At 46.3% G+C, this 26,577-nt stretch overlaps 1 long non-coding RNA gene across 1 annotated transcript; it reads left to right on the top strand.

The window, feature by feature from the left end:
- The first annotated feature begins 13,263 nt into the window (after positions 1 to 13,263).
- On the top strand, positions 13,264 to 25,723 carry LOC120750635 (uncharacterized). Its single transcript, XR_005700081.2, has 4 exons — positions 13,264 to 13,321; positions 21,349 to 21,542; positions 23,942 to 24,109; positions 25,572 to 25,723. It is a non-coding gene; the product is annotated as an uncharacterized LOC120750635 (long non-coding RNA).
- The last annotated feature ends 854 nt before the right edge of the window (positions 25,724 to 26,577 follow it).

The following is a 26,577-nucleotide window of genomic DNA, read 5'->3' as shown; positions in this document are numbered from 1 at the left end:
TGTTCACCCAAATTTAGCTTGTCTTTGCTTTGGTTCAGTGGTCCCAGGCAGATCTGTAGTTCTTCATCACAAAACCTCCAATCCGTGGTCTGTTGGCTGGATAACTTTGAGGAACAGCACTGGGCAGCCACTCTTCCATGGGATAAGAGTTCCAGCTCTTTGTTGTGATGCTGAAAGGCAGATCCTTGTGTTGCTACTGAACCAGTTCAGAGGCTGGACAGCTCGAGCCTGCAGCTCCCTGCACAAGCAGAGCCTGATTTCTCACACGTGTCAGTCCTGGACAGCCAAACTGCACTCAACTTGAAATGCATGTTTTCTCCCTGAAAAAAACAGCAAGGCTCCCTGTTTCCAGTGATTCAAGCATGTGAAAGCCATGATCAGTGTTACAGATTTGCTCCAGGTTTTGTTGTGCTAATTGCCATCCCAGGTGGCCAGGAGTTAATTAGTAAGCTGCATGTTTCAGGGTGCACCACAGCCACATGTAAACAAATAATTACGGAATAAAGAATGCACAGATAGGATGAATCTGATGATGTGGCAAAAATACTTTGGTTTGACCAGGACAACTGAAATCCAAGTATTACTAGTGACTGTATGCAGTTCTTTACATTAATTGCCTTCATCTGGATGTGGGTTTTGGAGATTTGGGAATAAGGAGTTATCTAAGGATTTGATATTAGGAAAAAATTCAGTGAGGGTGGTGAGGCACTGAAACAGGTTGCCCAGAGAAGTTGTGAATGCCCCATCTGTGGAAGTGTTCAAAGCCAGGTTGGATGGAGCTCTGAGCAACCTGGTTTAGTGGAAGGTGTCCTTGTCCATAGCAGAGGGCTGGAATGAGATAATCTTTAGGATCCCTTCTAACCCAGGCCGTTCTATGATTCCATGACTTTAATTTCCTTTGTTTTCAGACCAGGCTGTGCTTTGTGAGTTTTGATGGTCTTCCCTCAGATGCTCAAAGGAAACCTGCTTGTATTTGGACATCTGGGGAAGGTGATACAAAGATCTCCTGTTGGTAAGGCGCCACTGATGCCTCCTTGTCTTGAGCAGCAGTCCAGTGTCTCAAGTGTTTTCTCCCTATGTGTCACCCTCAAAGTTTGCCTTAGCACACGGGTGGCCCCAGCACAACCAAGGATGGAGGAAGGCAGCCAGAGCTCGGGTGGCAGCCAGCCCTGGTGGTGGTGGGGGACAGATTGAGGGGTCTGTGTCACCGCTAAGCTGGAAGCCAAGCATGTGCTCTTCTCTCCCACCACCTAACCTCCAAGTCCCTTCACTTCTGGGGTGCCTGTCCCCTACGTGGCTATGTCCAGCCCTGAATCTATTGGTTTTCCATTCCTCTGCTCTTTCCCCAGCAAGTCACTTTGAAGGTTTGCATCCTTCCCTCGCAGGGCAGTGCTGGTACCAGGGAAAAAAGAGTGGGATGGGGGAGGCAGAGAGGATCAGCAGGATGTGGCTCCTAGAGACAGTTTGGGATCTCACCATCCGCGGACCCCCACCTCAGTGGGGTCAGGAGATTCCTGTGTGTGGGGAGGTGCATTGCACAGCAACTGCATCCATCCCATCCCTGCAGCCCAGGTCCCTGTGAGCATAACCTCACCTTTCATTTCCAAAGAACTACAGAGGATTTTCTGGTGTTAAATTCTGTCTTGCTGACGTGTTTTTTGAGTCAGTGTCCCACTCGGCATCAACCTGAAACGCAGCTTGGGACTATTAGCACCGTTCCTAATTTCAGCTGTGCTTATGAGCCTTCAGCTTGAATTTGTTCTCTCACTGGAGTCATCATTTACTTTATGATAGTTTTTTTTTTTTTAAATTCATACCCCTCCTCTCAGCACACGCAGGCCTCACAGAGATTTTCATGCATTTAAATGAAAAAGTCAAACAGTTCCCTTTCCTCATTCACATTATGCAGCATTGCCCTTCCCTGTACTTCGTCCTATTTCAGAGCTGTCATGCAAATAAACCCAACTTTAAAAAAAAAAAAGTCATCAAAAAGCATGCATCCCATCAGCCTTTTTTCTCCTTCTCATGCTGTATCTGCAGGAAGAAATCCCTTTTCCTTCTTGCCTTCCTATTTCAGGTGTTTCCTCTTCTTTCCTAACTGTGATCCAGTATCTTTATGGCTCCCCAGTTGCCCAGGAAACAAATCCTGACTCCCTTTTCCCCAGCGAGTCGTATTCACTATTCCATGAAACTACTTTTTCCTGAGGTGTTCTGTTTTGGGTTTTTTCCCCTAAACTACGCCAGAGGGGGGAATTTTCCTTCTCTGTCGCTGCAGTGGGGCACCCCCTTTCCTTTACCCACCCAAGTGTATCTGGATGAAGCAGTCACTGCATTTTCTACCTCCACCACTGCAGCACCTGACTGAATGTGGCATTATTTCTTTTGATCATGTGAGTGCACTGAACAGTCATCCTTCTGCAAGGCATTCAGCATGGATTCCCACGGGATTGCCGTGCTGGCCACAGAACAGAGATCCTCTGGCAGGCCCTAGAGATGGAGAAGGCAGATCCAGCTCCGTGGTTCTCAGTGGGCAGTGGCTGGAGGCAGGGGGTGTCAGCAGGAAGGATCATTTATCCTTGGCACAAGTGCATGGCACTTGTTATTGCCTCTCCTGGGCAACAACCCAACTCAGACCCTCTCCCAGAAGGAGAAAACCGCCAGAAAATGAAAAAATCCCAGAACAACCAGCCCTAAAAATTACGCCAGGATATACGATGGGGTAGGGATTTAAAGAGGAGGGTGCAGGATGTTCCTGTGGAATGAGGATCTTGTTCTTGCTGCAGATGGAGCTCTTTGTGAGGGAATGTGGACGTTGGTGTGGCTGTGGTGGGGAGCTGGCACAAATCACAGGTGGAGCGAGTGAGAGACACTGGAGCAGGTGTGGAAGAACAACTCAAGGGTTTGCCTGTAATCCTCTCATCTCTGGTATTCCCTACAGAGACCCCTGATGGCCAGGACACTGCCTTTTCCAAAATGGAACATGCCCTGGAGTAAGATCTCCAGTTTGTGTGAAAATAGCTATGACTAACTTCAGAGACCCATGGAAAAGCACCTGCCTGGGCAGCAGGAGAGCAGCGAATCACAGATACAAAAGTGGTTGTGCCAACCTCTGTGCAGGGCATCCACCCGTGAAGCTAAGCTGCCCCATCTTCTCTTTTCCCTTGTAAAACTTTGTATTATCTTGATTTTTAGTGACTTGTGGAAGGTGAAGTGGTCTAAATCTTAATGATTCCTGGGATGGGGACTGTTTGTCAGCCTCAATAAATCCGTTAGCCTCTTTGTCAGTGAGCAGGGAAGAGCTGTTTTGAATTCATGGTGTGTTTTTAAAGTTTCTTTCAAAGAGTGCTTTTTTTTTTTTCTTTTTTCTCCTCTCTTCTCATGTTTCTCAGAAGAAACCAGCCTGCCAAACTGCTCCAGGAAGCTCTTCTGAGATAGAGACATCCATCTCTGCGTACGGTCTGTACTTGTGAAGCAGAGCACAAAGCCCTTTTTCCATTTAATCCATATTAATTATCTCTATGCAGCTCCTCTCTAGTTTCCACTCATCCCAGGGACCAAAAACTTGTGTGGCTGCATCTTGAACAAACCAGAGCCTTTCACTCTGCACCTGGTAAGTCAACACACCAAAAATAGAAATAAATAGAAAGGTTTGCTGCCGAAGGATTGAAGCTTTCCACGCTTGAAAACTGAATGCCGTGGGACTGTGGACTGAGGCAGATATTTTTAGTGCCATCAATATCTCCTGGAGTTGATATCTCCCAAGACAGATGGTTGTTTCCCACAGAACGTTATCAAATGTTTGCTCAGCCAAGATCAATTTTGTTCCAAGTCCTTTCCCACCTTCTGGTGAAATATATTTCACTTGCCAGACAAAAAAATTAAAGAAACAGCATGAAACCTTGCCACCGTAGAGGGTCCTCATTCCCGTGGCTCTCCTGCGGCCTTTAGCCCGCGTGACTGACATCTCTCTCGGTGCTGAGGAAGGATAAAAGATGCACTCGTGGTGTGAGCACGCCAGGGCTCAGGTCTCGTGCCAGAGGCTGATTTCCTGTGACACCTGCACGTCACTCCTCGGCCTGTCAAAGGGTCTCGCTGCCACGCTTCGCTCCCAGACCTCCGAAATCCTGAGCTCTTAACCCGCGCGCCCCAAAGTGACCTTGTAAGCGCAAGGGGGACGAAGGAGGAGCAGAAGTGGCGCTGAGGAGGGGGGCACAGAGAGGCTGGGTTGTGTCCTAGCCCGGAGACCGCAGCGTTTCTTTTAATCACAAGCCCAAGTGAGCCTGGAGACGCGGAGGCACTTTGTGGTGTCTGTCCCAAAGGCTCTTTGGGCATTTTCAGCTGAAATTAGTGGGGAGCAAAGGGCTCTGCAAAGGGTGGCGTGGGATGCGTTTGCTTTGCTTTCCTTGCCGGTTGCTATTTTTAGCTGAGCCTGACTTGTCGCAGTGTAAGAGACAGAGCTGGTTCTTTCCCAAGTACGAGTTCCCTCATAATGCCTGATTGTTAGGAGTGAGAAATTACAGGAGCCAGTGCCAGCGGCAGTCGCTGAAATGTTATGATGATTCCTTCCTGCTACACTTATCTCGTTGTGGCTCCACATTTGAAAATTGTTAATACGTGGTGGTTTTCCAGCGAGGACTTTGGCTATCCAGGCTTAGTGGGGTATCTCTCATTTTTATCGCTTCGTACACAGAAATAATTCTCATTTAGTTTTGTAATTCCGAATCCTTTTGGAAATGCTACAAAATCAAATTCATTCTTCTGCACGCTGAAAGCTACTTTGGATCATCCAGAAAATTCCTTCCATGCCTATCCATAATCTTTGCTATTAGAGACTCAGAGGCAGGTGAGGCTCTCATTGGAAGGGAAATCAATGCTATGATGCCCAAAAATATTTTTCATCCTTAATTTAGTTGTCAGAGCGATCTATTCACACCCCCCTGACATCTTAAACAGCCCCTCTATCCTCAGTCTGCTTTTGCAGAACAGGATTATGGTTGAAAGAAATGTGCTTGCCTTGGTATTGTGCTGCTTGCTTGGGATTTTCCTGGAGTTTATTAGATTTCGCTCCTGCATTTTCCTTAGGGTTACGGATTGTTGATCCTTAACTCATGTGAGAGGCTTTTTCAACCTCCTCCTGCCAAATGAGTGTCTTCACCATTACCAAAATAGTATGGATGCACAGCTGTGTATTACATATACACGTGCCCAACTTATCACTGAATTTTCAACCTGCAGAAATCACTTTCTGTCACCTGGCAAAGTCAGGTGGAAGCCTTGGTATATGGCCTTTTTTTATACGGACTCCAATTGCCTATATGGAATTCTTTTTATGGCAACCTGTGGATGGAAGCAAGGTTTGCAGTGTCATGGAAGCTCCTGGCAGAGAGTAAATGTGAGGGTAATTGATGATTTGGCCTGCAAGTGGGTTTGGGATGACACAATCCTTACCCTCTTGTACAAAGCCTTCTTGTGCAAAGAGAAACAGGGGGAATGCAACAATTCCATATATAAAAATATGAGAAAGGAAAACCCAAAACATACAAAAACTCTGTGTGTGTGTGTGCATAAGATGGTGATTTTTATCAAGTCTGATCTTATCTATGTCAGAGAATCATAGAACGGTTTGGTTTGGAATGGACCTTAAGGACCATCCAGTTCCAATCCCCCTGCCCTAAGCAGAAACAACTTTCACTATCCAAGATTGCTCCAAGCCCCATCCACCCTGGCCATGAACACTTCCAGGGATGGGGCAGCCACAGCTTTTCTGGGCAACCTGTGCTGGGGCCTCACCACCCTCACAGGGAAGAATTCCCTCCTAATATTTCATCTGACCCTGCCCTCTGACAGTCGAAGCCATTCCCCCTTGTCCTGTCACTACATGCCCTACCTAGCAGCTGGCTTCCCTCCTGCTCTTTTGGGGAGCTTTTTGATCTACTTTAAGCTGTAAGGAGGAAAAAAACCCTTCCTTTCTCCTTAAGAATATTCATGTGCAAAGGCCGTGCTCCTGCTCTCACACCTTCGCTCTGGAGTTCATCTCCCAGACCCATTAACTCGTGGAACGTTGTCATTGTTAAGATCCAAATTAAGCTGCCTGTCCTGTAAAGGATCCCCCCTGCGTGAAGCAAAATGGAACAGTTAATGCATTTTTTTACAAACAATGCCATTAAGGATGCATGAAAGGCATGTTGTAAATATTAAAGCAGGACTATCACTTTTTTTTTTTCCTTACTCTGTTAAACATAAGAGAAAAATCTACAGGTCTAATTCCTTCTGATTGAAATTAAGCCAAATTCTTTGATTTCTCGTGTTTTGCCCCTTTCTTTTACTGTGGTATTACAATTTCTGCCTGAGCTCTGAAACAGCCCTGCTAGGGTGTTTGGAAACGTGGCAAGCTCATTTATGGAACTGTGCAATAGTACAGCTATGAAAACACTTGAACGTGAACAGAGCGATTACAGAGGACACGTATGAATATTTCAAGACGTGTTGTCTTGAATTTTTGGGGGCGTTTTTTTGTTTTATTTTTATTTTTTGTTTGTTTTGTTTTGTTGTTGTTACTGTTTTGTTGTTTTGTTTCTTTTGTTTTTTGTTTAATCATGCTAACTCCATACCAAGGTACACCAGAATTATCAGATCAACTCTAACAGGATCATTTGTTGTAGTCTGAGATCACAATTCCCAGGCTAAACTGAAAGCATTACCTTAAACCTGCAGCAAAGAGCAGCTTCCTGCTTGTTGCACTTGATGCTCCCTCCCTGTGTAACAGCATTTTTAACCCTGTATTTTGAAACGTGTGAGCTTTTAAATGTAGCTGAAATGCAAAGAGAAAGACCTAAGGAGGAAAATGAGCTTTGCACTGGGTCATTCTGCTGCACGTCTTAAATATTTCCATGGAATTTGGATTGTAAATAAGGCAAAGGGTTGGGAAACAGCTGTGTGTCTCCAGCTCCTGCAGAACCCAGAACCAAGTCCGAGCTCTCAGCAGTTGGTGAGCTGAGCACTGCTAAATTGAGCAAACCTCTTTGTCAAATGGGCTGATCAGAGCAGAGGGAATTAGGAGCTTAAAAAATAAAATCCCCTTTGGTCCAGTTCCTCTGGATCTGGCGGCTGTCCCTTGGATCCCCCTGTGCCTGTGAGCAGTGGGAATGGCATCAGTGTGAAGTGAGTGGTCTCCTAAACCTGCTCCCTGGCCAAGGCGGGTCTGACACAGAGCACAGGGCTCCATTTGTGGGACCCCTGCGAGCGATGCTGGCCCAGGGCTGGGCGCAGGCATCTCCCAGGCACGCTGCCTGCTAGGCTGTTATCCCACCTAGTGGCTGCTCTCCCATGCCACAAGGCGATTTTTTTCTTGGTGAAGCGAGCCAAGGCTTGCAGTCTTACTTCAGCTGGCAGTGAATGTGCTTCCACATTGCTTAGTCAGGTGGTCAAACGTGTGCCCTCGCCGTAACCACGTTACACCAGGGACAGGTTTCACCTTCACACCATCTGAATTTATGCATCAAATATAGATGCCTGTCTAGTACAGCCAGCTTTCCAGTGTGAGTGCTCTGCATCACTCTTCTTACTTCCACAGTCACCGAATGGTTTGGGTTGGGAACCTGAGATCGTGGGGTCCAACCACTGCCCAGCACTGCCAGGCTCACCACTAACTCATGTCCTCAGGTGGCTTTTAAATACCTCCAGGGCTGGTGACTCCACCCCTTCTCTGGGCATCCTCTTCCAATGCTTAACAACCGTTTCAGCAAAGAAATTTTTCCTAGCATCCGATCTAAAGATCCCCTGGTGCAACTTGGAGCCATTTCCTCTTGTCCTGTTACTTGGGAGAGGACACCAACAACCGCTCTGTGACTGCCTCTTAATTTGGGCACATGAGATAATGTGAAGAAGGCCCTCCCTGTCCCTGCTTGTGGGACCATCTCAGGTTCCCCACAGTCCCTGATGGCAGTCACAGGAGTGACTTTTATCTTCTCTGCTGTCGATGCACAGGTGTGCACAATACCCCTACTCACCGTCCATCTACTTCCCTGTCAGGCCTGACTGAAGGCAAAGAAAAAAAAAAATTAAAAAAAATAAAGCCTTTGAAACATATTTTGATGACAATAATAAAAATAGATGATTTGCCAAAGCACTGAAAGAAAATTCCCCCAACTGAATAGGGGTAATATTTACAGTGAGACTTTGAGAAGGAGTCCACTGTGAAATCCTCTGCTTCCTTCCAACCCTGCTCTTTGCCCCTCCATTTCTATGCCACATTTTGCTCTAACTTTCCAAATGTTGCTTTATTGTGAAAATAAGATGGATCTGTCCCCACGCAATTCTTTGAGTCGCTGCAGTTGTTAAATGCGTGCCTCACACTGGCTGAAGGGTCCAGCTTTTCAAGTTGTCTTCTGTACCCAGAAGAACCTCTTCATTCCTTTCATGATCTTTTTTCCCTGGTTTTGATGTCAGTCTTGCTTTGTGGGACTGAAGCACTCAAGAATAAAGGCAGCTGAAGTTGCCAGCTTTGGTGCCTTAAGAGTGTCTGCTGCTCTCTGCAGAGCAGAGATTTAATAATGAAGGTCACCTCAGAAATTTTATGGTTAATCTGTATCCTTTTCTACAGAATAAACAACTCTTTCTCAGAATGTAGAACTGCAAGAATTTTTTTTTTCACGTGTATTGAAAAAAAAACTGCATTGTTACAAAACAAAACTATTGTCCTGGCCATCATTTTTACTAAATATGTCTCAGTATTTTGATTTATGATTTATTTTTTATTGGAAAAAAAGAGAAAATTAATTACTTCAGCCTACTGGCAATTATTTAGGTGAAAGCATTCCTGCCTGTGCTGTATCTGCCAATGTACTGCAAGAAAAATTTCCCTAGAAAAGTGAAAAAAGGCCCAGAAAGCTTGACACGTACTTTCTTTTTCTCTTTCTCTGTTGTACTTTTTGATTGATATATAATTTGGTGATGAAATGCATTTACCATCAGTGCTCTACTCAATTTAACAGTCAGCTTTTTCTTGCAGAAAACCTGTCGCTCCGCTCTCCCTGAGCCGCTTTGCTGCCTGCAGCTGGGAAAGCTTTTCCCATGGCTCCCAATTAGCTGCCTACCCAAGCTGTCTTTTCCAACCGGATTAGATATCCGAGGTTCCCTTCCTATGTCTCCCTGCTGCACTTCCATTTGCATTTCCAGCCATATCCTTCACAAGCGCTCCGCCACGGGAAGGTCTGCGGGATGGGCGATCCTGGCGCAGGGTGCAGGGGAGGGTTGGTTTTGCACAGCCTGGTTGTTGGCAGCTGAGGGACTGCAGAGGTGGCTCCTCCTGTGAGGAGCTGCTGGAAGCTTCCACCGCGTCCAGCAGAGCCAGTCCCTGGTGGCTCTGAAGATGGACAGGCTGCTGGCCAAAACTGGGCCGGTGAGAGAGGCTGGCAACGCTTCTGTTAGGACATATTGAAGGAGAAAATCAAAACAGAGGGCACACAAAGCTTTTCTTCTAGCTGGAGAAGAGGAGGAGGTGAGAACATGTGAGGGAAACGGCATGGAGACACCAAGGTCAGTGCAGAGGGAGGGGCAGGAGGTGCTCCTGGTACCAGGACCAAGATTCCTCTGCAGGCTGTGGTGAGACCATGATGAAGCAGCTGTGCCCCTGCAGCCCCTGCGGATCCATGGGGATGCAGAGATCTACCCACAGCCCTTGGGGATCCATGGGGATGCAGAAATCTACCCACAGCCCTTGGGGATCCATGGGGATGCAGATATCTACCCACAGCCTGTGGGGATGCAGAGATCCATGCACAGCCCGTAGGGAATGTGCCCATGCTGGAGCAGGTGGATGCCTGGAGGAGGCTGTGATCCAATGGGAGACCTGGTAGAGAGAGGGTCCCTGCTTCCAGGCTGGAGCAGCCTGTCCTTGGAGGGCTGCACCCCGTGGGAAGAGAGCCACGTCACAGCAGTTTTGGGAGGGCTGTGTGCCCGTGGGAGGGGCTCACGAGGCAGCAGGTGCGGTTTGGCTGCTGCCTGTGAGATTCGAATCACACTGGAGAAGTTCCCAGAGAACGGTGTCCCATGGGATGGGCCCCCACGGTGTAGCAGGGGAAGGACTCCTCTCCTGGAGCAGTGGAAGAAAATCTCAGTGATGAACTGACCAAAACCCCCATGCCCTATCTGCACTGTCGGTAGGAAGGAGAGAAGGGCTGAGAGGAAAAAGGTGTTTTAAGGCTGTATTTTACTTCTCATTATCCTCCCCTGACTCTGTTAGTAATAAATCCACTTTGCAACTTAGGTTGGGCCTGTTTTGCCCTTGAAGTGTTTTCTCCTAGTCCTTATCTCAACTCGTGAACCCTTCTTTAATGGTTTTTTTCCTCTCCACCGTGAGCAGCTTTTGTGGGTTCTTGGCATTGGGCCAGCGTCAAACCATGACAAAGGGCCAAAGCTCCTGCAACCTCTGACGGCTCCTGCTTCTTGTCTCCAATTTTCCCAGGGCAGAGGGATGCTGGTGCACTCTGGATTTCCCGTGGCACACTGGTACCTGGTTGCAGTGCTCAGGGCAGAGCTGAGAGTGATGTTGTCTTCCCCACTGGGCTGCAGGTCAGTGTCAGGGCGCACTGGGAAAAAAAAAAATTAAAGGAAAAAAGTTCTCAAATTTCAACCACCGTGTTTCTTAGTGTTTTATTTAAGTCTTGTGGGCAGGCACTCACTATCGAAAACTTATTTCGATAATCTGGTAATGAGCTCCCACTTAGCTGACGATCAGTTTCTAAAAATAATTGCTCTGAAATTAATGATGCAGAGTGGGGTTTTTTTGTTTGGTTGGTTCTTTTGGGTTTTTTTTTTTGTGTGTGTGTGTTTGTTTGGTTTCTGGGTTTTTTTCCCATTTCTTTTGTTGTTGTTTAATCATGCTAACTTCATACTTGTAAAGTACACCAGAATTATCAGATCAACTCTAACAGGATCATTTGCTGTAGTCTGAGATCACAATTCCCAGGCTAAAGTGAAAGCATTACCTTAAACCTGCAGCAAAGAGCAGCTTCCTGCTTGTTGCACTTGATGCTCCCTCCCTGTGTAACAGCATTTTTAACCCTGTATTTTGAAACCTGTGAGCTTTTAAATGTAGCTGAAATGCAAAGAGAAAGACCTAAGGAGGAAAATGAGCTTTGCACTGGGTCATTCTGCTGCACGTCTTAAATATTTCCATGGAATTTGGATTGTAAATAAGGCAAAGGGTTGGGAAATGTAATAAATACACCAAATTCGATAAATCAAAATTTTGGAATTTTATTGAGAGACAAAATGACAGTCTCTGACAGCCACAATTAAAAGGACAGCATCGAGCCCGGGATCGGTGCTGGGTGAACACAGTAACACACTTAGCTAGTATGTTACCCCCCAAGTTCACATTTCTGGCTTGGAGCAGTCTCTTTTTATACACTGGATCGCTGAGAGAAACTCGGGACTTCGAGGTTCCTCCTTCTGAGGCAGCCTCATTAGACATTCTTGTTCCAGTTCTGGGATTCTGAATAGAGTTGCTCGAGAAGACAATGCCTTTAATCGTTGTGTCCAGGTGTGGTGTGGAGATGTTAATTTCAGGAGGAGACGGATGAGATATCGATCTGATGTAATCATCTGGTTCTCCGGGCTTCCATCTCCTTTTTCCATTGTCTTTGTTCTCCCTTTAACGATTCCTGGCAGAGTTATCCCCGTGTCCCTTTTTTGGGCAATTCCAATCATAGTTTTCTCGTGTCCCTCCTGTGTCTTTTCTGGCAAAAGAAATTCCTGCACCCTTCTCTGTGCAGCTTTCGGCTGAGTTAACTCTTGGTATACTGGATTAGAAACAAAACTTATATTTGTAGGGGTTGAATTACATCTTACATCATTTAACATGAATTAACTTTAGGACATATATCACAGGAAACAGCTGTGTGTCTCCAGCTCCTGCAGAACCCAGAACCAAGTCCGAGCTCTCAGCAGTTGGTGAGCTGAGCACCGCTAAATTGAGCAAACCTCTTTGTCAAATGGGCTGATCAGAACAGAGAGAATTAGGAGCTTAAAAAAATAAAATCCCCTTTGGTCCAGTTCCTCTGGATCTGGTGGCTGTCCCTTGGATCCCTCTGTGCCTGTGAGCAGTGGGAGTGGCATCAGTGTGAAGTGAGTGCCTGCTCTGGAAGGCAGAGGGGGATTTGTCTTTGCTCTCAGGAGTGTCCCATGCTGTAAAGACTTCATTGGTCTAGTTTCTGTTTCATGTGACTGGTGTATAAAAAGTTTTTTTGGTGCTTTTAATGTCTTTTCTTAAGGAAAAGGAACTTTCAGGCTCATCCACTTTCAAAGTTCAGGCCACTGCAGCCTGGTCCAGGTTATCAGCCTATCAGTGATCATTAACAGCCAAGGAAAACCACTAGGTTCTGAAGCACTCTGTTTTTGTCTTTTGCAGACATCACTTAGCTGCAGATTACTGGAGAGATGCATGAGAAAAGGAGCAATTACGGGTAATCAATAATCCTCAACTGGCAGCAATTAAAATTCTGAAAAAATATTAAAAAGAAAGCGGGCAAGGTAATAGCAAATCATCCATCAGCCATTCAGAGAGGTTTTGCAGATCTCGACTTGAAGAAAGGAGGAGTTTTTAATTAAATCATCATCTGGGAACGCCATTGATCCTTCATGTGCGACAATTGTGCGACAATTTAGAGTGCAAGAAACAGCTTTGAATGGCCATAATCGTAAAAGATGTGTTTGTTTTCCCCAAAAATGAGCCCCTTGCCTGGCTATGCAAAAGAGATGAGTCTGCTGAAACAATATGGGAGAGCTCTCTGCTTTTAAATGATCTAATTTCCATCTCCTTTAGCTGAGACAATTTAGCTCAGTAACATATGCATTTGTTTCCAAATAGAGATGTCTGTAGACAACGTTTTCTGTATAACTTTGTCTCCTGCCCCAAGAAGATAAAAGCAGTGGATGATTCAGCAGGGTTTGTGTTTTCATGATATGATGAACTCGAGCAGCTTGGCTTGGGAATTGATTTTCCTCAGCTCTAACAAGGGCACAAATTCCATTTTTAGTGATTTTTTTGGAAGCTCAGCCCTGGAGACCCCTCTGTGTCTTGAAGGGGCAGCACAGGTGGGTGTCCTTAAAGAGGTCACCTGCTGCTTTCAGACGCAAGGGCTGGTTTGGGGCACTGCTTCTCAAGGCTGCACAGGTGTTGCTCCCACTCACTGATGAGGAGGAGGATGAGGAGGAGGAAGAAAAGGAGGCGTTCCTAAATCACTCAGTAGCTGGCCCGGGCTGGGAGGAACTGGAGGTGAGGATGGACTTAAGACTGCCCAATCTGAAGTAGCCTCAGGTGGGGGAAACTGTGATTTTTTTTTTTTTGTCTGGGTGGGAGATGTGGCATCTCTGCAGAGCCTGGAAACTCACCCATGTTGCAAGGAGCAAGCCAGTAGGGGTTTTTTGGGGGATTTTTTTATTTTTTCTTTATATTGAGTGAGGTTGTTTTGAGTTTTGTTTTGGTTTTTTAAGCATTTTTTTTCCCTTTGTGGCGGTAGAATTGATGCTTTATTGAACTGGAGAACATTAAGTGCTGTGTCCGGGGGCTTGGGAGAATAGGAGTGGTTTGCCAGGAAACGTGACTGCAACCTTCTGTGTGTGAAAAGCAGAAAGACTCGGCTCTGCCGGGGCTTTGTGTAGCTAAAAACACTGATGTGGTGATGTTCAGGTTGGTGCTGGAGTTGTGCTGTGGATGGTTCAGGGGTAGGACTGTGCTCTCTGCCTCCCGCCCCCGAGTCCCCCTGGAGGCAGGCAGCGGGTTAAAAGATCTTTTCTCTCCTTGATTAAATATCTACAGCTGTATTGAAGCTGGTGAGACTGCTCACAGGAGAGAGATTAAGTATTCATGCAAGCATTTGCAAGGTGAGCCGTTCGACCTTGCTGTGCCTGATTTCCCTGCCCGGCTGTACAGCGGAGCGCTGAACACGACCCACCCGTGTCAGAAAGGAAGGATATTTGCAGTGTCCGTCTCTAGCCAGCTCAGGGTATCAAATATGGGTGCTTTTTGGGACACAGAGGCTTCTTTTTCTTGTAACCTGCACCTGAATTAGGTGCCTGGGGCAGCCTGAAGGAGACATTCCGAATTGCCATGCCCGGTCCCTTTCCGCTGACCTAAACTCACAGCTCCCGAGCTTTGCCCAGAGAGCAGATCCTGCTGTCAAGGGGCAGGCAGGGGTTACAAACCAAGGACCTGCTATTCCTCTCCTTGTCCACCTGCTAAATAACTCCAGAAGCCTTCCCTGCAGTCCCTTTTGAGCTGTGGGGCTGCCTCAAGGTACAGCAAAATCAGCACACCTGAAACACTCGTTTGAACATCCCAAAAGCTTTACATCCAATATATGCACTGGGTTGGATCCGAGCAGTGCCTTGCTCTTCATTCTCTGCTCCTTTAAACAGAAACCTGTGGAAGGTTTTTCGAAAAAAGTCAGATTTGTTAGTTATCACCTGGGACAGGCAAGACAGCTCCTTAAGAGTAAGGTTTTTTTCTAAAAAAACCCAGGTTTTTTGTAACAATAGGGCTACAAATGAAATCTCGCGGCTATTTAATAAGAGTTGATAAGCAGGCATCATCGTGCCTCAGAATGCTTGCCCTGTAATGGATAACACATCTGGGCCAGTGCTTGGTCCCCGGCAAGACACTTGGGCTGCGGAAAGCTCTGCAACGAGGCCAGTCTGGCTGCTGCCCGGGAGATGTGGGAGAGGAGCATTCTCAAAGTACAGATCATTCACTTAGAAGAAAATCACCCTCATCTTCTCCCCAAGTACCCAGCACTGCTCAGATACAAATCGCAAAACATTGGTGCTCCTCTGCTTCCTGCTTTGTCACAGCGCACAGCTCTTGCCTCTATACAAACTCTAAATTTTAATTCGATGGGTTTTTCACTCCTTTGATTTGCACCTGCCTGAAGTACCATCAAATTTTGCTCTTGACTGCCTTGGGGCTTTTCCAAGGCTGATGAGGGGTGAAGAGCAGGATCAGGCTGATGTTGGGTCCCATATAATGCTTGAAGGCAAGAAAATGTCTTTTCTGCAGGCCATGACCTGCACCTGTACTTAGAGAAAAAACAGAAGGAAAACAGAAGATTTTTTTTTTTCTAAATTTTTCTTTTCTATAAGGTTTCCATCAGAGCCTCTGCAGTTGCCACCCACTGAACATTCCCGTGTGCTCTCTAATTTCTGTGATCCCTGTATGTTTGTGAGGAGGAAAAACTGAGCCACTCACAAACTGATGAACAGAGGGGCCTCTCTGTACAGCTGATGCCCTCATTTTCTAGGTCAGACTAGCATTTAGGGAACAACTGTCTGTGTCCTTCCTTTGACAAAAAAAGGGGATGCCAAAGTCTATGTCCTAAAGTAGCAAGAGCAGCCAGTCCTGGTTGGCTCTGAGATTTCAAAACATGTAAATACATGTTTAGCCTTAAAGAAACACAATAAAATCCCTGAGATTTGGGTGTTTGAATAAGTTACTTGTGTGGTTATGAGTCACTGACAACAGTGAAACAGGAAGGATTTGTAAGGCCTGGCTGTATCTCCTCCATGGAACTGGCCTTGTTGGAGAAGCCAAGTTTGAACTAGAAACTTGGAGGCAGTGGTTGTATGCAAGGATGGATCCCAAAGTGAGGTAAACAAAGCTAAGGAAGCTCTGCTGTGTGAGTCTGATAAGGAGATCTCTGGTTCTAATTCTTTTTCAAGTCTTTTAAATGCCAATCCCTTGAGCCCTGCAGAGCATCTCCCAACTCCTTCCCTTGCAGCAGGATGAAGAGCTGCTGCTTCAATTGGTCCTTCCCTCCCTTGGGGGGAAAAAAGAGGATAATTGGCTTCATGGTCATCCAGGGGCTGTAACTTGAATCTCCTGCAGCAGAAGAGCATCTCTGGGTGTATATAAATGCCTCCCCACTTGCCCATATCGGCATTTGCTGCTCCAACGTGCTGGCCCAGGTGTCTTTTGGTTTCTCCAGAGAAGCTCAGAAAGACCCAAAAAGTATCAAAAGGATGATGATGCTTTCCAGTATGTGGGGTTTCTCTTTTTATCATCTCTGGATGAAGCCCAGGATACATTCCCAAATACACCGTCAGCAATACTCTTGGGCTTCTCCTCTTCCTTTCTGCTTTGGTGCAGAGGTTAAAGCAAAGGCCAGTTTTGCTTACAACAAGTTTAAAAGGGAGTAGAACTCAGAGGAAGCCTCAGCAGCACGCCTTGCTTTCCCACCCAGCAGGTATGAGCCGTGTGGCAAATTGTTTGTTAAATTAAATCTCGCGTTCTGTGCTCCAGCAGGAGCAAAACAAGGGGTGCCACAATTACAGCTTCATTCCCTGATTACCTGCCTCAGCATGGCAGCAATGAGCATTCACAATTTGTCGCTGCATGGCCAATTCATCTTCAAACTGAAGAGGCATCTTAATTGTATCCACTAATAGTCAGCTTCAATCAAAAATCACTGAGAGTCACTCCAGCTAGACTGGCTGGGGCTCCCAGCTCCTGCTTTATTTTTTTGCTGGTTAAGGGACTCAAATGAGATCATTGTGGTTTTATTTATGTATACAATCAACAAAGGGGGGAGGAAGGGGAGCAGTAGCAGCCACATAAACTCTGGGGCATCTTTATCACTTGGCATTAAGCTGGGGAGACAGGACAGCTGGGATTTATGGGTTGGTGCATGTGGCTCCTTTTTATGGCTTTTGCATGATTTAGGCAGAGCTGGGCTCGTGGACGGAAAAACTGATGTGAGGGAGGGTCTTGGGTTTTAATTTTGCAGTTCCTGTTGATGACAATAGTCATAAATTTCAAGGTGTTTTGCGGTGAGGCTGCAGCTTTCAATTATTGGTGCAGAGATGCAAATGTCAGCAAGCAGAGCAAGGGCAAATCCTTTTCCAAAGCAAATGTTTTGCTGTGAGAGTCTGCAAAAACTGCTTGATAAATTCTTCCCATTTTGTGGCAGACCGAGATTAAACCTTCAGGCTCTTGGGTTCAGCAGCTGAGCACAGAACTGAACAGTCTCCCCTTCTCACAAGTCCTGAGGGCTTTCCTCTCTCATGAGTAGTTCTGGCTCTCGCGGTACAGCCACCCTCTCAGGGCACCTGGAGGTGAAATGCATGTGCAGGGCTTGAGCTGGGGATGCACAAGGGTGGCAGGGAAGCAGGGTAGGGCTGGCAGAACCTGGAAGGATGAGGTGAGATTTCTCTAACCTAGAGGGGGACCTGTGCCTGCTTTTCCACCCCATTAAATCACACCGTGGATCGATAGCAGACAAATGATTCTGGTTGCCAGTGGCTAGTTCGTGAGATTTTCCTTCATTACTGCTTCAGCTGAAGTGCTGCTGTGGAGGGAGAAGGATGCAGCTAATTTAATTTCTCTCCTGGATGATATTTACTCAGATATGTAAACCCTGCTTACCAGGGTTTTTTGGTTAAGCTCCTCCTATCAGACGACTTCAGCTCCCCTTGCAAACTCCCAAGTGCAGCTCAAAGGCTTCAGAATTACTGTGGCAGTGAAGGGCTTTATGCCGTACCTTGAAGGGATGGGTCAGTGAGTTAGAACTGCTGTGAGGCACAGGAGGAAATGGCAGGTGCTGGGGGACAGAGGAAGCCTCAGATGGAGGTGGACAAATCTCAGCCCCTAAGTCACAGGTCACTCCTTTCATGTCACAAATAAGGCTTGACCACAGATCTCTGGAACCCTCTCCCTTGCTGCTCCGTTGACCTCCAGGATCAGGAAAGGAAAATGTTTCTGTAGCACCCTGAAGGCTCAGGAGGAGCTGCTTCACCCTGCTGTGGGTGTGCAAGCACTGATGTGCACTGCCCATCCTCTCCCCAGCTGGGGGTTCCAGCTGGTGCTCCTGCACGTTTGGGAAATCAAAAGCACTTCCACCAAATAAACAGATCTGCTCTGAGATTTCCTCCTTCCTCTCCCTGCCAGCATCTCTGAGGACAGGTGATGTTTAATAGCTCTGTTCTCTGCTGTTAACTTCACTGCTTCTTTTATGTGGTTGGGGTTTTTTTTGTTTTGTTTTGTTTGTGAATTCCATTTTCACTGTAACAAACTCCCTTCCTTGCTCCTTGTTGCCCCTTCCATCTCTGCTTCCTTAGAACTGAGCGCACGTGTCCTCCCTCCCTCCTTTTTCTTCTCTTCCCTGTACTTCTGGCTTACGTGACACAGCTCCCAGCTCCCTGCCCGGTGTGACCTGTCCTGGCCATAGACCTGTTCTCTGTTGGATGTCCCATCCCTGGAAACACTCAAGGCCAGGCTGCACAGGGCTCTGTCCAGCCTGATCTGGTGGGAGGTGTCCCTGCTTATTGGAAGGGGGTGGGACTGGAGGGCCTTTAGAAATCCCTTCCAATCCAAACCATTCCATGACTCCATGGCTGCTGGACCCCGTACACTCGGCCCAGGGGGTTTTACTTGCAATATCCACAGGTTTTCAGACTTGGGGCTAAGGTTCAACTGCTGGTGCTTTTTCAAAGCCGACTAGATGAAGGCGTGATGCTACGCAAAAGGCAAAAGAATTCCATCGCCTTATTCGCGTGTTTCTGATGCCAGACACACCAATAAACAGAAGAAATGCTGGATAAGGACCAGAGGAGTTTGCAATTAACACATTAAACAGATCTACTGACTGCAGGATCAAAAGCAGAGTAGGAAGCGAAAAACCCCGTGCAATGTGACCGTGGCTTTGTGTCGGTGATTTGATTAATGCCAATGGTAAAGGCCCATGGGAAGCTGATGCTGCCTTGTAAACTCCTTTTCCTTTCATGTAAACTACTTCCCACAGTCTGGCACCAAACAGATAATTTCCCTCTCCTTTTTGTCTCTTTATAACAACATAATCTTCATGATCTGATTCCTGCCTTTATTGTGTACTTGCTCAATGCTAAACAAACTTCTGTACGTGTGCCAGGCAGTATTCTGTTGGCAAAAAAATCACTTTGTCACTAGAATTATGTGTATGAGCCTGACAAAATGCCTTCGACTGACAGAATCCTTTTAGTCACATAAATTTACTCAACTAAATGACATTAGAAGGATTAAACCAAGAATCTCATCAAACTCCTTCCTCTAAGGAAAGAATTCCATTGATCCTCGGTGAAGCTGGAGAGACCTGTGCAGCCAAATGTGTTTATTTGATGAACAAGTCTGCCATGGCCTTAGAATTGCTGCAGCAGAACACCGAGATGCAGGGATGTATTAGATGGGCAAACTGATGCAGTGGGATCAGGACTGAAGTTTCTCTGTGAAACGTAGCACTATGGGGAACTTGGTTTTCAGATGTCAGGTCTCTGTGGTCATCACCACGAGAAGTGAGGTTTTGGTTCTCATATGACTCTCATAATAGAAAACCCGAGATTGGAAGAAATTTATTTTTTCAGCTGTGGGAAGGAGAGTGCCAACATGCAAAAACCAGAATAAGCAAATGCTGCAAATGTATTGATGTTTCCACCTTTTTTTTTTTTGAGATTTCCTGCTTCATGATCAGCTCTCCTGAATGTTTTCCTAGGGCAGGCTTGGCTGCTGATCTGTGAATAGTAATGCTAAAGCAGGGAAATGCTCTCCTCGTCTCTTCTGCACACCTTTGACTTGGTGTGCTCAGTGGTGGAAGGAATTGGGTACGTAGGAAGGAAGGAAAATCCCTGTCATTCGTTGTACCCACAGAGGTCACAGAGACTGAAAACGCTGCTTGCTTTCCTGTGTGGTGATGCCTAATGATATGCTGTCATCTCTTCTGCCATAGGAAGCCTTGATTTCCATCTTGGGTCCTTCTACAGCTGGATGCTGGGTGAAAAGGGATCTCCAGGGGTTCATCTCTGCTTGGAGCCTGCATACAGCTATAATAATTAATAATAATGACCCAAATTATTATTCCTGGCCATGTTCCGATGAGGCTGTAAAAGATTTTTGCACAGTGGGATAAGAACTGATCAGCCTGTTTCATTCCAGTGTAAGGCAGTTTGTTTGGAGCATTACTTTGATTTTTATTTTTTTTTCCTTTCTTTTTTTTTTTCTTCCCGGAGTGCTGGGTTTGGAGAACTCAAGCCATGAGGGTTATTTATATCTTTTACTCCTTGTGTGGATGCAGAGCTGGGGTAAAGCCACCTGCCAATTCATCTGGGCATTTAAACCCCTTGTGGAAATTTCTGGCTTGTGAATCGTTGCTGTTACCTCTAACGAAGTGTTCTTTTTGTAACTGTTCTCATTTGGGAGTGGGATTCCACACAGATTCTCAGCGTGGCTCTTCCCAGGGGCTCTGCTTCCATGTGTGTGTTCCTTCCATGTCCTTCTGTCTGGGAAATGTGCGGGGACTTTGCTCCACCTCTATTCTCCATGGTGACTGGGCAGGGGAAGCACTTCCATGGCCAAGGGCTGGCAAGAAATTAACACTGAGTTAGTTATCTGCTCCTTCTCTGACCTGCAAGTCAGTATTTTTATACTCAAACCTTAAAAATGCCACAAGGTTTGTCTGTGAAGACAAAACCCCACTGATTTTAAGTCTGCTGTTGAAGTGTGTATATGGTGTTGGAGCTGGTGCCGCTTTCTGTTCAGGCAGGGTTTCTTCGCTTTGCCAACTGATTCATCTCTAAAATAAACAACCAGTGTTGAAATTAAGGCACATTAATATAGCTGATTTGTAAATAAAAAGGAGAGTTAGCCAGACAGAGCAGAAACATAAATAGAGACCAAATGTTATAATATAATGAGAGACGATGCTCCTGTTTAGAAAAGCACTTTCCTTCCCCTGCATGCTCATGGTAACGGAGCAGGAGGCACATGGGCTGCTGGTATTCCAGAAATGCCATTGCCTGGTGCTGCAAACGTGGAGATAAATCTGTTATTTGAATGTTCATCAATTATAAAAAGCATTTTGAAGGTCCACAGCAATTATCCACTCGAGGGGTTTTTCCTGGAAACTCTTCTCGGAGAAGTTTATTTTGGTGAATTGCACTGCAAATATCCTGTCAAGCCTGGGGGAAGAGAGGGAGGAAGAAACCCAAACCTCCACTGCTTCCCCTGCGAATCACCCGAGTGTGCGGAGGCGGTTTGGGGGTTTAATAGCTTGCAGTAAAGAAACGAGAGATGTTATGGCCGCAGCCACGTAATTTGGGGGATGCGGCTGAGCGCCGCTGCTCGCGGGTGAGGACAGCTCGTGGATGGATATTAAGACGGAGATTATTCCGTGCGACGCGCTCGAGCCGCGCGGGGAAGAATTAATTGACACCTAGATGTGTTGGGGGTAGGGCCGGTGACAACATATGATAAATGAAGCACGCAGCAGCGAGAGCAGATGTATGCTGGAAGGACAGCATGATAAATGTGCGTCTTGGTGCTTCCAGCGCCCGGGAAAACGCTGCCGATCCGATAGCGCTTCAGTAGCTGCAGTCGTGTTTGCGTACGGCGGGGACTTGATTGATTTAATTAGCTCTCATTAATGGCATCGAAGATAGTTCAACAACAAGCAACGGAGAGTTGTGCTGAAGTGTTGCATGTTAATTGCTCGATGATTTGTGTTATGGGACGGCTCTTTTGCGTAAGTACAAATTAGACGGTGAGTTGTTTGGAAACACTGATGCCTGTCTTTGCCGGGAGCAGGGTCTGTGCTGCTTCGAGCGCCTTCCCCATCCCAGCATGGGCTCTCTGCGTCCCAAGAAAGGTTTAAAGCCTCCAACAAGGCTCTGACCACAGCCTGCAGGGCTCCTTCCCCGCTCACCTACCTCCCTGCTCACAAGGACAGAATGAACCTTTAAAATCAATATTCTCATTAAAGCTTATAAATTATTCTTTTGATCTGCATTGACTCTGAGGAGTGAGCAAGCTGGCCCAGAGAAAATTAAAATAGCCCCTAAGGCTATATCTACTCAAATTTATTTGTTTTTTTAACCATTCTCATAATAGCATTTTCAAATTCAATTTGGTGCTCTTAAATCAACTGCAAAATGACAGCATTCAGCCAAACAAGCACGCTTCCTTCCAATATTTACTATTTCATGTAAGAAGTAGCTAAGCTTGATACTTCTTGACTTGCATGGGAGTTATCTGTCTCTGCCCTGGACTTCACAGCTCTTTGTAGCTCTCCATGTCTGACCTGGCACTTTCAATACCCAAAATCCACATGGAGCTGAGCTCTTTGGAGATGACTTTGCTTTTTGGAAAGCTCTTTGGAGATGGCAGACAGATGCATCTCCAAAGAGCAAGACGAGGAGAAGAGAGTACCCTCTGTCTTTGTAGTAAGCTGTTTGTAAGAGTTACTTACTTTACTCCTGCGGGGGTGAGGAAAGGAAGCAGGCTGAGGGTGAACACAGGAGATGAAAACATGGAATGGCCCGGTGCCAGAGTGGCTGGAGACATGGAGAGCAGGAGCTGTGTGGCATTTCCCAATCCTGCTGCACCTGGGGAGGTGAGGGGGGAAAGCTGGGGCAGAGGACGGAGGTGGTGGCATTGTCCTTACTGGGGTGTGATTACTGAGGAGTGATGAAATTACAGACAATTTGAGTCTTTTGAGTAGGTTTCCCTCTCCACATCTCCCATCTGGGCCAGCCACAATTCCAGTGTTGCATCTGTTTTGTAGACTTTGTTTTGGTAACCTTAGGGCTGTTTAAAGGGCTGTTGTTTGTGGGTGGTGTTATTTGCTGATAAAAGAAACCACAACAGGACATCCACCCTGGCAGGACAATTCCCAAGCAAGGGGTAATCACAAGAGGGCTGCACCTTGGAGCAAGAAATCATGGAGGTGGTGTGTTTGTCCTTTAAAAGAGGAGTAGAGCTTCATTCTGGTCTTCAGAATGGTTTAAAAGAATGGGAATTAAGAAATCTGTCTTGCCATTTCTATGTGAAAACCAACATAACATGTCTGCGCATGTCACTACACCTCCATTCTTTCTTCAGCAGCCATAATGCTTGATAGCATCACAGGGAGATCTAATTTGACAAGTGAAAGCTTTGCCTTTGACTCCAGTTCTGGCAGGCACAGACTGCAGAGGTACTTTGAGATGGTCTTTTCTCAAAGGCCAGAGAGGAAACAAAAACGCTTTCCCTGGATAAGGATTCAATCCCAGCTATGAGCGCACAGGCAGAAATACATATCCTGGCTGGACTCCCATGGATGAAGCCCAGAGATGTTGTATGCTGGATTTCAGCACTGAGAGGGGACATTCCTTTTGGAAGCAGTTAAAGATATCCTCCTCCACAACTGTGGTTTCAAGCAGTCCAGCCTTGGGGTGTTTGGGAACAGTTTGCAGGCTGAGTTCAGTGTTCCTTGCCCACACTGGATGTGCTGGGTGCTCTCTTTGCCTGCACTGGGTCTGCCCTCTGAGGGACAGTAATAAATCCCAGGCATCTTCTCACCTCCAACCACAGGGCACCATCATGTGCGTGGACGTGGGAATGGTTTATGTGGAAGAATTAACTGTACAGCTGTCCTGCCTCATGAGGGCCACTTTAGAAATTAAAGGCAGCGTTTAGTGGCTGGCTCAGCTGTCTCCTGGCAAAGCTGTTCCCAGTGAACAGTGTGTGCTGCTGGATGACCGTAGGCAAAATGCAAGCTGTGCTTCCCAAAATAACTGCTTTTCCCCACCTTTGTTCTTTTTTTCCACCTTTCTTCCACACCTGATGCAGCGCCCAGAAGCAGTGGGAGAAGCAAGGCACGTGTACTGATGTGTGCTCTCCATGGTCTGGGCCAGCCAGGGCTTTCTGGACCGGAGGCTGCATCGTGTCCAAGTCTCACTTGCTTTGTGTTTTCACTTCCTGCATTTATCACAGGAAGCCTTTGTTACACTGCGAGAAAGTGGCTTCTGTGGTCACCTTGAACAAGTTATGGGGGCTAAGCCAGGAATTTTGGGCCACAGCGACAGAGCTGATGCAGGCTGGCGAGGGGCATTTGGGGTTCTACCTCTGCAGACCCAAAGGGACGGTGCCTCCACCTTTGCACAGGGTTTGGGAGGACCCAAAGGCCAGCTGCTTGCCCTGGCTGCTGTCCCCATGGGGCTCAGAGAACGTAGCAGCTTCCTGGGCAAGAAGAGACACAGAACAGCGTTTGTCTTGGCGGCAGAGAGGAATCTGGTCCTGCGTTTATGGATGCAGCGTGGAGCAGAATCATCTGTAAGTTATACCTTGTGATTAGACAGGTCACGGAACTCATTTAACCTGTAGCTTTGGCAATGTGATTGCATGAAGGGAGGGCTGAGGAAAGGGTTTCTCTCCTTGAAGAAATTCATAGATGCTGACCTTCTCTTTCGCCCCGGAGGAAGGCAAAGAAAGATGAAGAGGTTTTGCAAAGGCAAAACTCACAGTGTTTTCAATTTATTGTAGCTCTTTTACTCCATCAGGTTGTTTTGATGTTAAGATTAAAATGACTCCGATAAAATACATTCCACAATTATTTCCCAGAGGTAATTTCTGTCGAGTGCGGCTTTCCAGAGGGGAAGCCCATGTGACTGAGTGGGAAAGTTCCCAGTAGATCCAGAGACCAGCAGGTTGTCTGTGCTGGGAAGGAGAGTGAATCCCCAGCGCTGTCCTGCAGTTTGTCAATAGCTGTGGCTGCCATTACAGCCGTGCTCAGCAGCATTCCAACGCAGCCACGAGCTGGGATCAGCTGAGTTTTGGGACAGGAAAGAGAGACAGCTCATCAGCAGGAACAAGAAATCTCTCCCCTTTGAAATAGTAAAACACTAAATGCTTGGTATTATTAGGAGATTTTTGTATGTTTTTCCTAAAGTGACCTTTTTTGTGCAAAACAGCAGGACTCCTGCACAAAATCCACACTGAAACTGACACGGAACTTTCTGAGTAACACAGCTGAATTTCCTGAGGTGTAACCCTTTCTCAAACAATTATTTTCCAAAGTGCAGTCCCTTGGTTTATAGATTTGATGAGCAGATAACATAGTGCAGGAGGCAGCTTTATAGCCTGTGCCCTTTCTATGAACGCTGTGCTTTTCCTGAAATTGTCTCCAGCCCGGTAAAAATTCTATGGAGAACTTGTTTTACTAATAACTAGTCTAAAGAAACAAATTTCATTATCTAAGAACAAAAGGGACCCTGGTTTTTAAAATATACAACCTGCCCATGTGACACACAGACCCTCTTTGAGCAGGAAGGGTACAAATCCTGTACCTTTGGACTTGAAGGTGTGTGAGAAAGGCCTTGGCCTTTAATCCTGTTCAAACACTTGTATTAAAAGCCTGCCCTTGAAGTTCCCAACTCGGCAAAATTCTTTGTTGCTGTTGCGGAGGGAAGCGTTGCTCATCACTTTGTCAGCTGTATCTTGGGAGTTGCTGGCAGTTTTCATTAAACTAGGATTTAGAATAAGCAACTTGCAGTGGTCCAACCATAAATATCAAATAGAGGTTGCTTGAGAACTGACATCACATTTTTGGGAGGGATAGCTGAAATAAATTTATTTCTGAAAGGAGTATTTGTAATTTGATAGAAACTCAGTTTACAGTCTAGCCTGGGTGAATGGTGTTTTTTGACTGAATAAGTAAAATCCTTTGGCTGTCTACTGACAAAACCTTAAACAAATCCTGTTTGAGTAAAAATCTTTGGTTTCCATTATTATGCAGGAAAACCTCAGGGGATCAAGGATGTGTATATCTGTCTTGGCCTGCTTTCTACTGTGAATAGGAAGGTTGTATCTGCAGCATGATCTGTTCTCCAAAAGATGTCAAACCTTCCCCTCCCCTTGGAGAAAGAAGGTAACTGGCCTTGTGAGTGAACCGACTTCTCCCTGGCTGTGTCACTCAGTGCTGAGGTTCCACAGTCTGGTTTTCTCCTCTTCTTTTATGGGATGATGAAAATACAAAATCTAAACTTTCAGTAAAATCGCTCCTAATTTGGTATGTGTGGATCTGGCTACAGTGAGAACTTTGCCCTGTAGGTTTGGCTGGATATTTCTTTTTTCCCCTAACATTCTTATTTGGACTTGTGTATTTGGTCTTGGGCCTACCTCAGGTTTCTAAATTTAGGTGAGAATGATGATGTGCTTTTACCATTTCCCATGTGAATGGGTTCCTAACAGCTCTGCAGGGTTAATAATAGCCAAGCATGGAAGCACGTGCTCAGAGCAGCACAGGAGGAGGCCAATTGAAGCAGGAAGAAAGGCTAAGACCTGCAATTCTACAAAATAGGTTCTCCCTTTACATTGGACACACTCTTCTTCTTCAGGCAAAGCTTTTCACTCGCTACAGACACAAATCCCAGCTCGTTCTTACTGCTGCGCTCCCAATTTTACTGCCGTGGTAGCACCGATGGAATTGCTCAGCAAATAGGGCATGTGGCTTCCCGCCAGTCTCTCTGCCCCAGCCATCAAATATACTTTTCCCTTCCTCCTGCTGAGCCTTGAGCCACTTTCAAAGGGTCTAAAAGGAGTTCGTGTGGTGCTGAGCTTTAGCAGCACCGGGGCTGCTGTGTTCACCCGGTCTTTCCCTCGAGCAAGTGAGAGCTGTTCACGATTGTGGAGCAAGGGCAACTAATTTTCATCAGTCGTTCCTAGTTTTAGCCTTTGCCTCAGATTTTAGGAACAACCACAGCTTCCCAGCAAGTCTGCTGCCTGTAGCGCAGTGTGTGACG

This window comes from Hirundo rustica, chromosome 3 (assembly GCF_015227805.2).
Source record: "Hirundo rustica isolate bHirRus1 chromosome 3, bHirRus1.pri.v3, whole genome shotgun sequence".
Taxonomy (NCBI): domain Eukaryota; kingdom Metazoa; phylum Chordata; class Aves; order Passeriformes; family Hirundinidae; genus Hirundo; species Hirundo rustica.
This window is presented reverse-complemented; position numbering and strand designations above follow the sequence as displayed.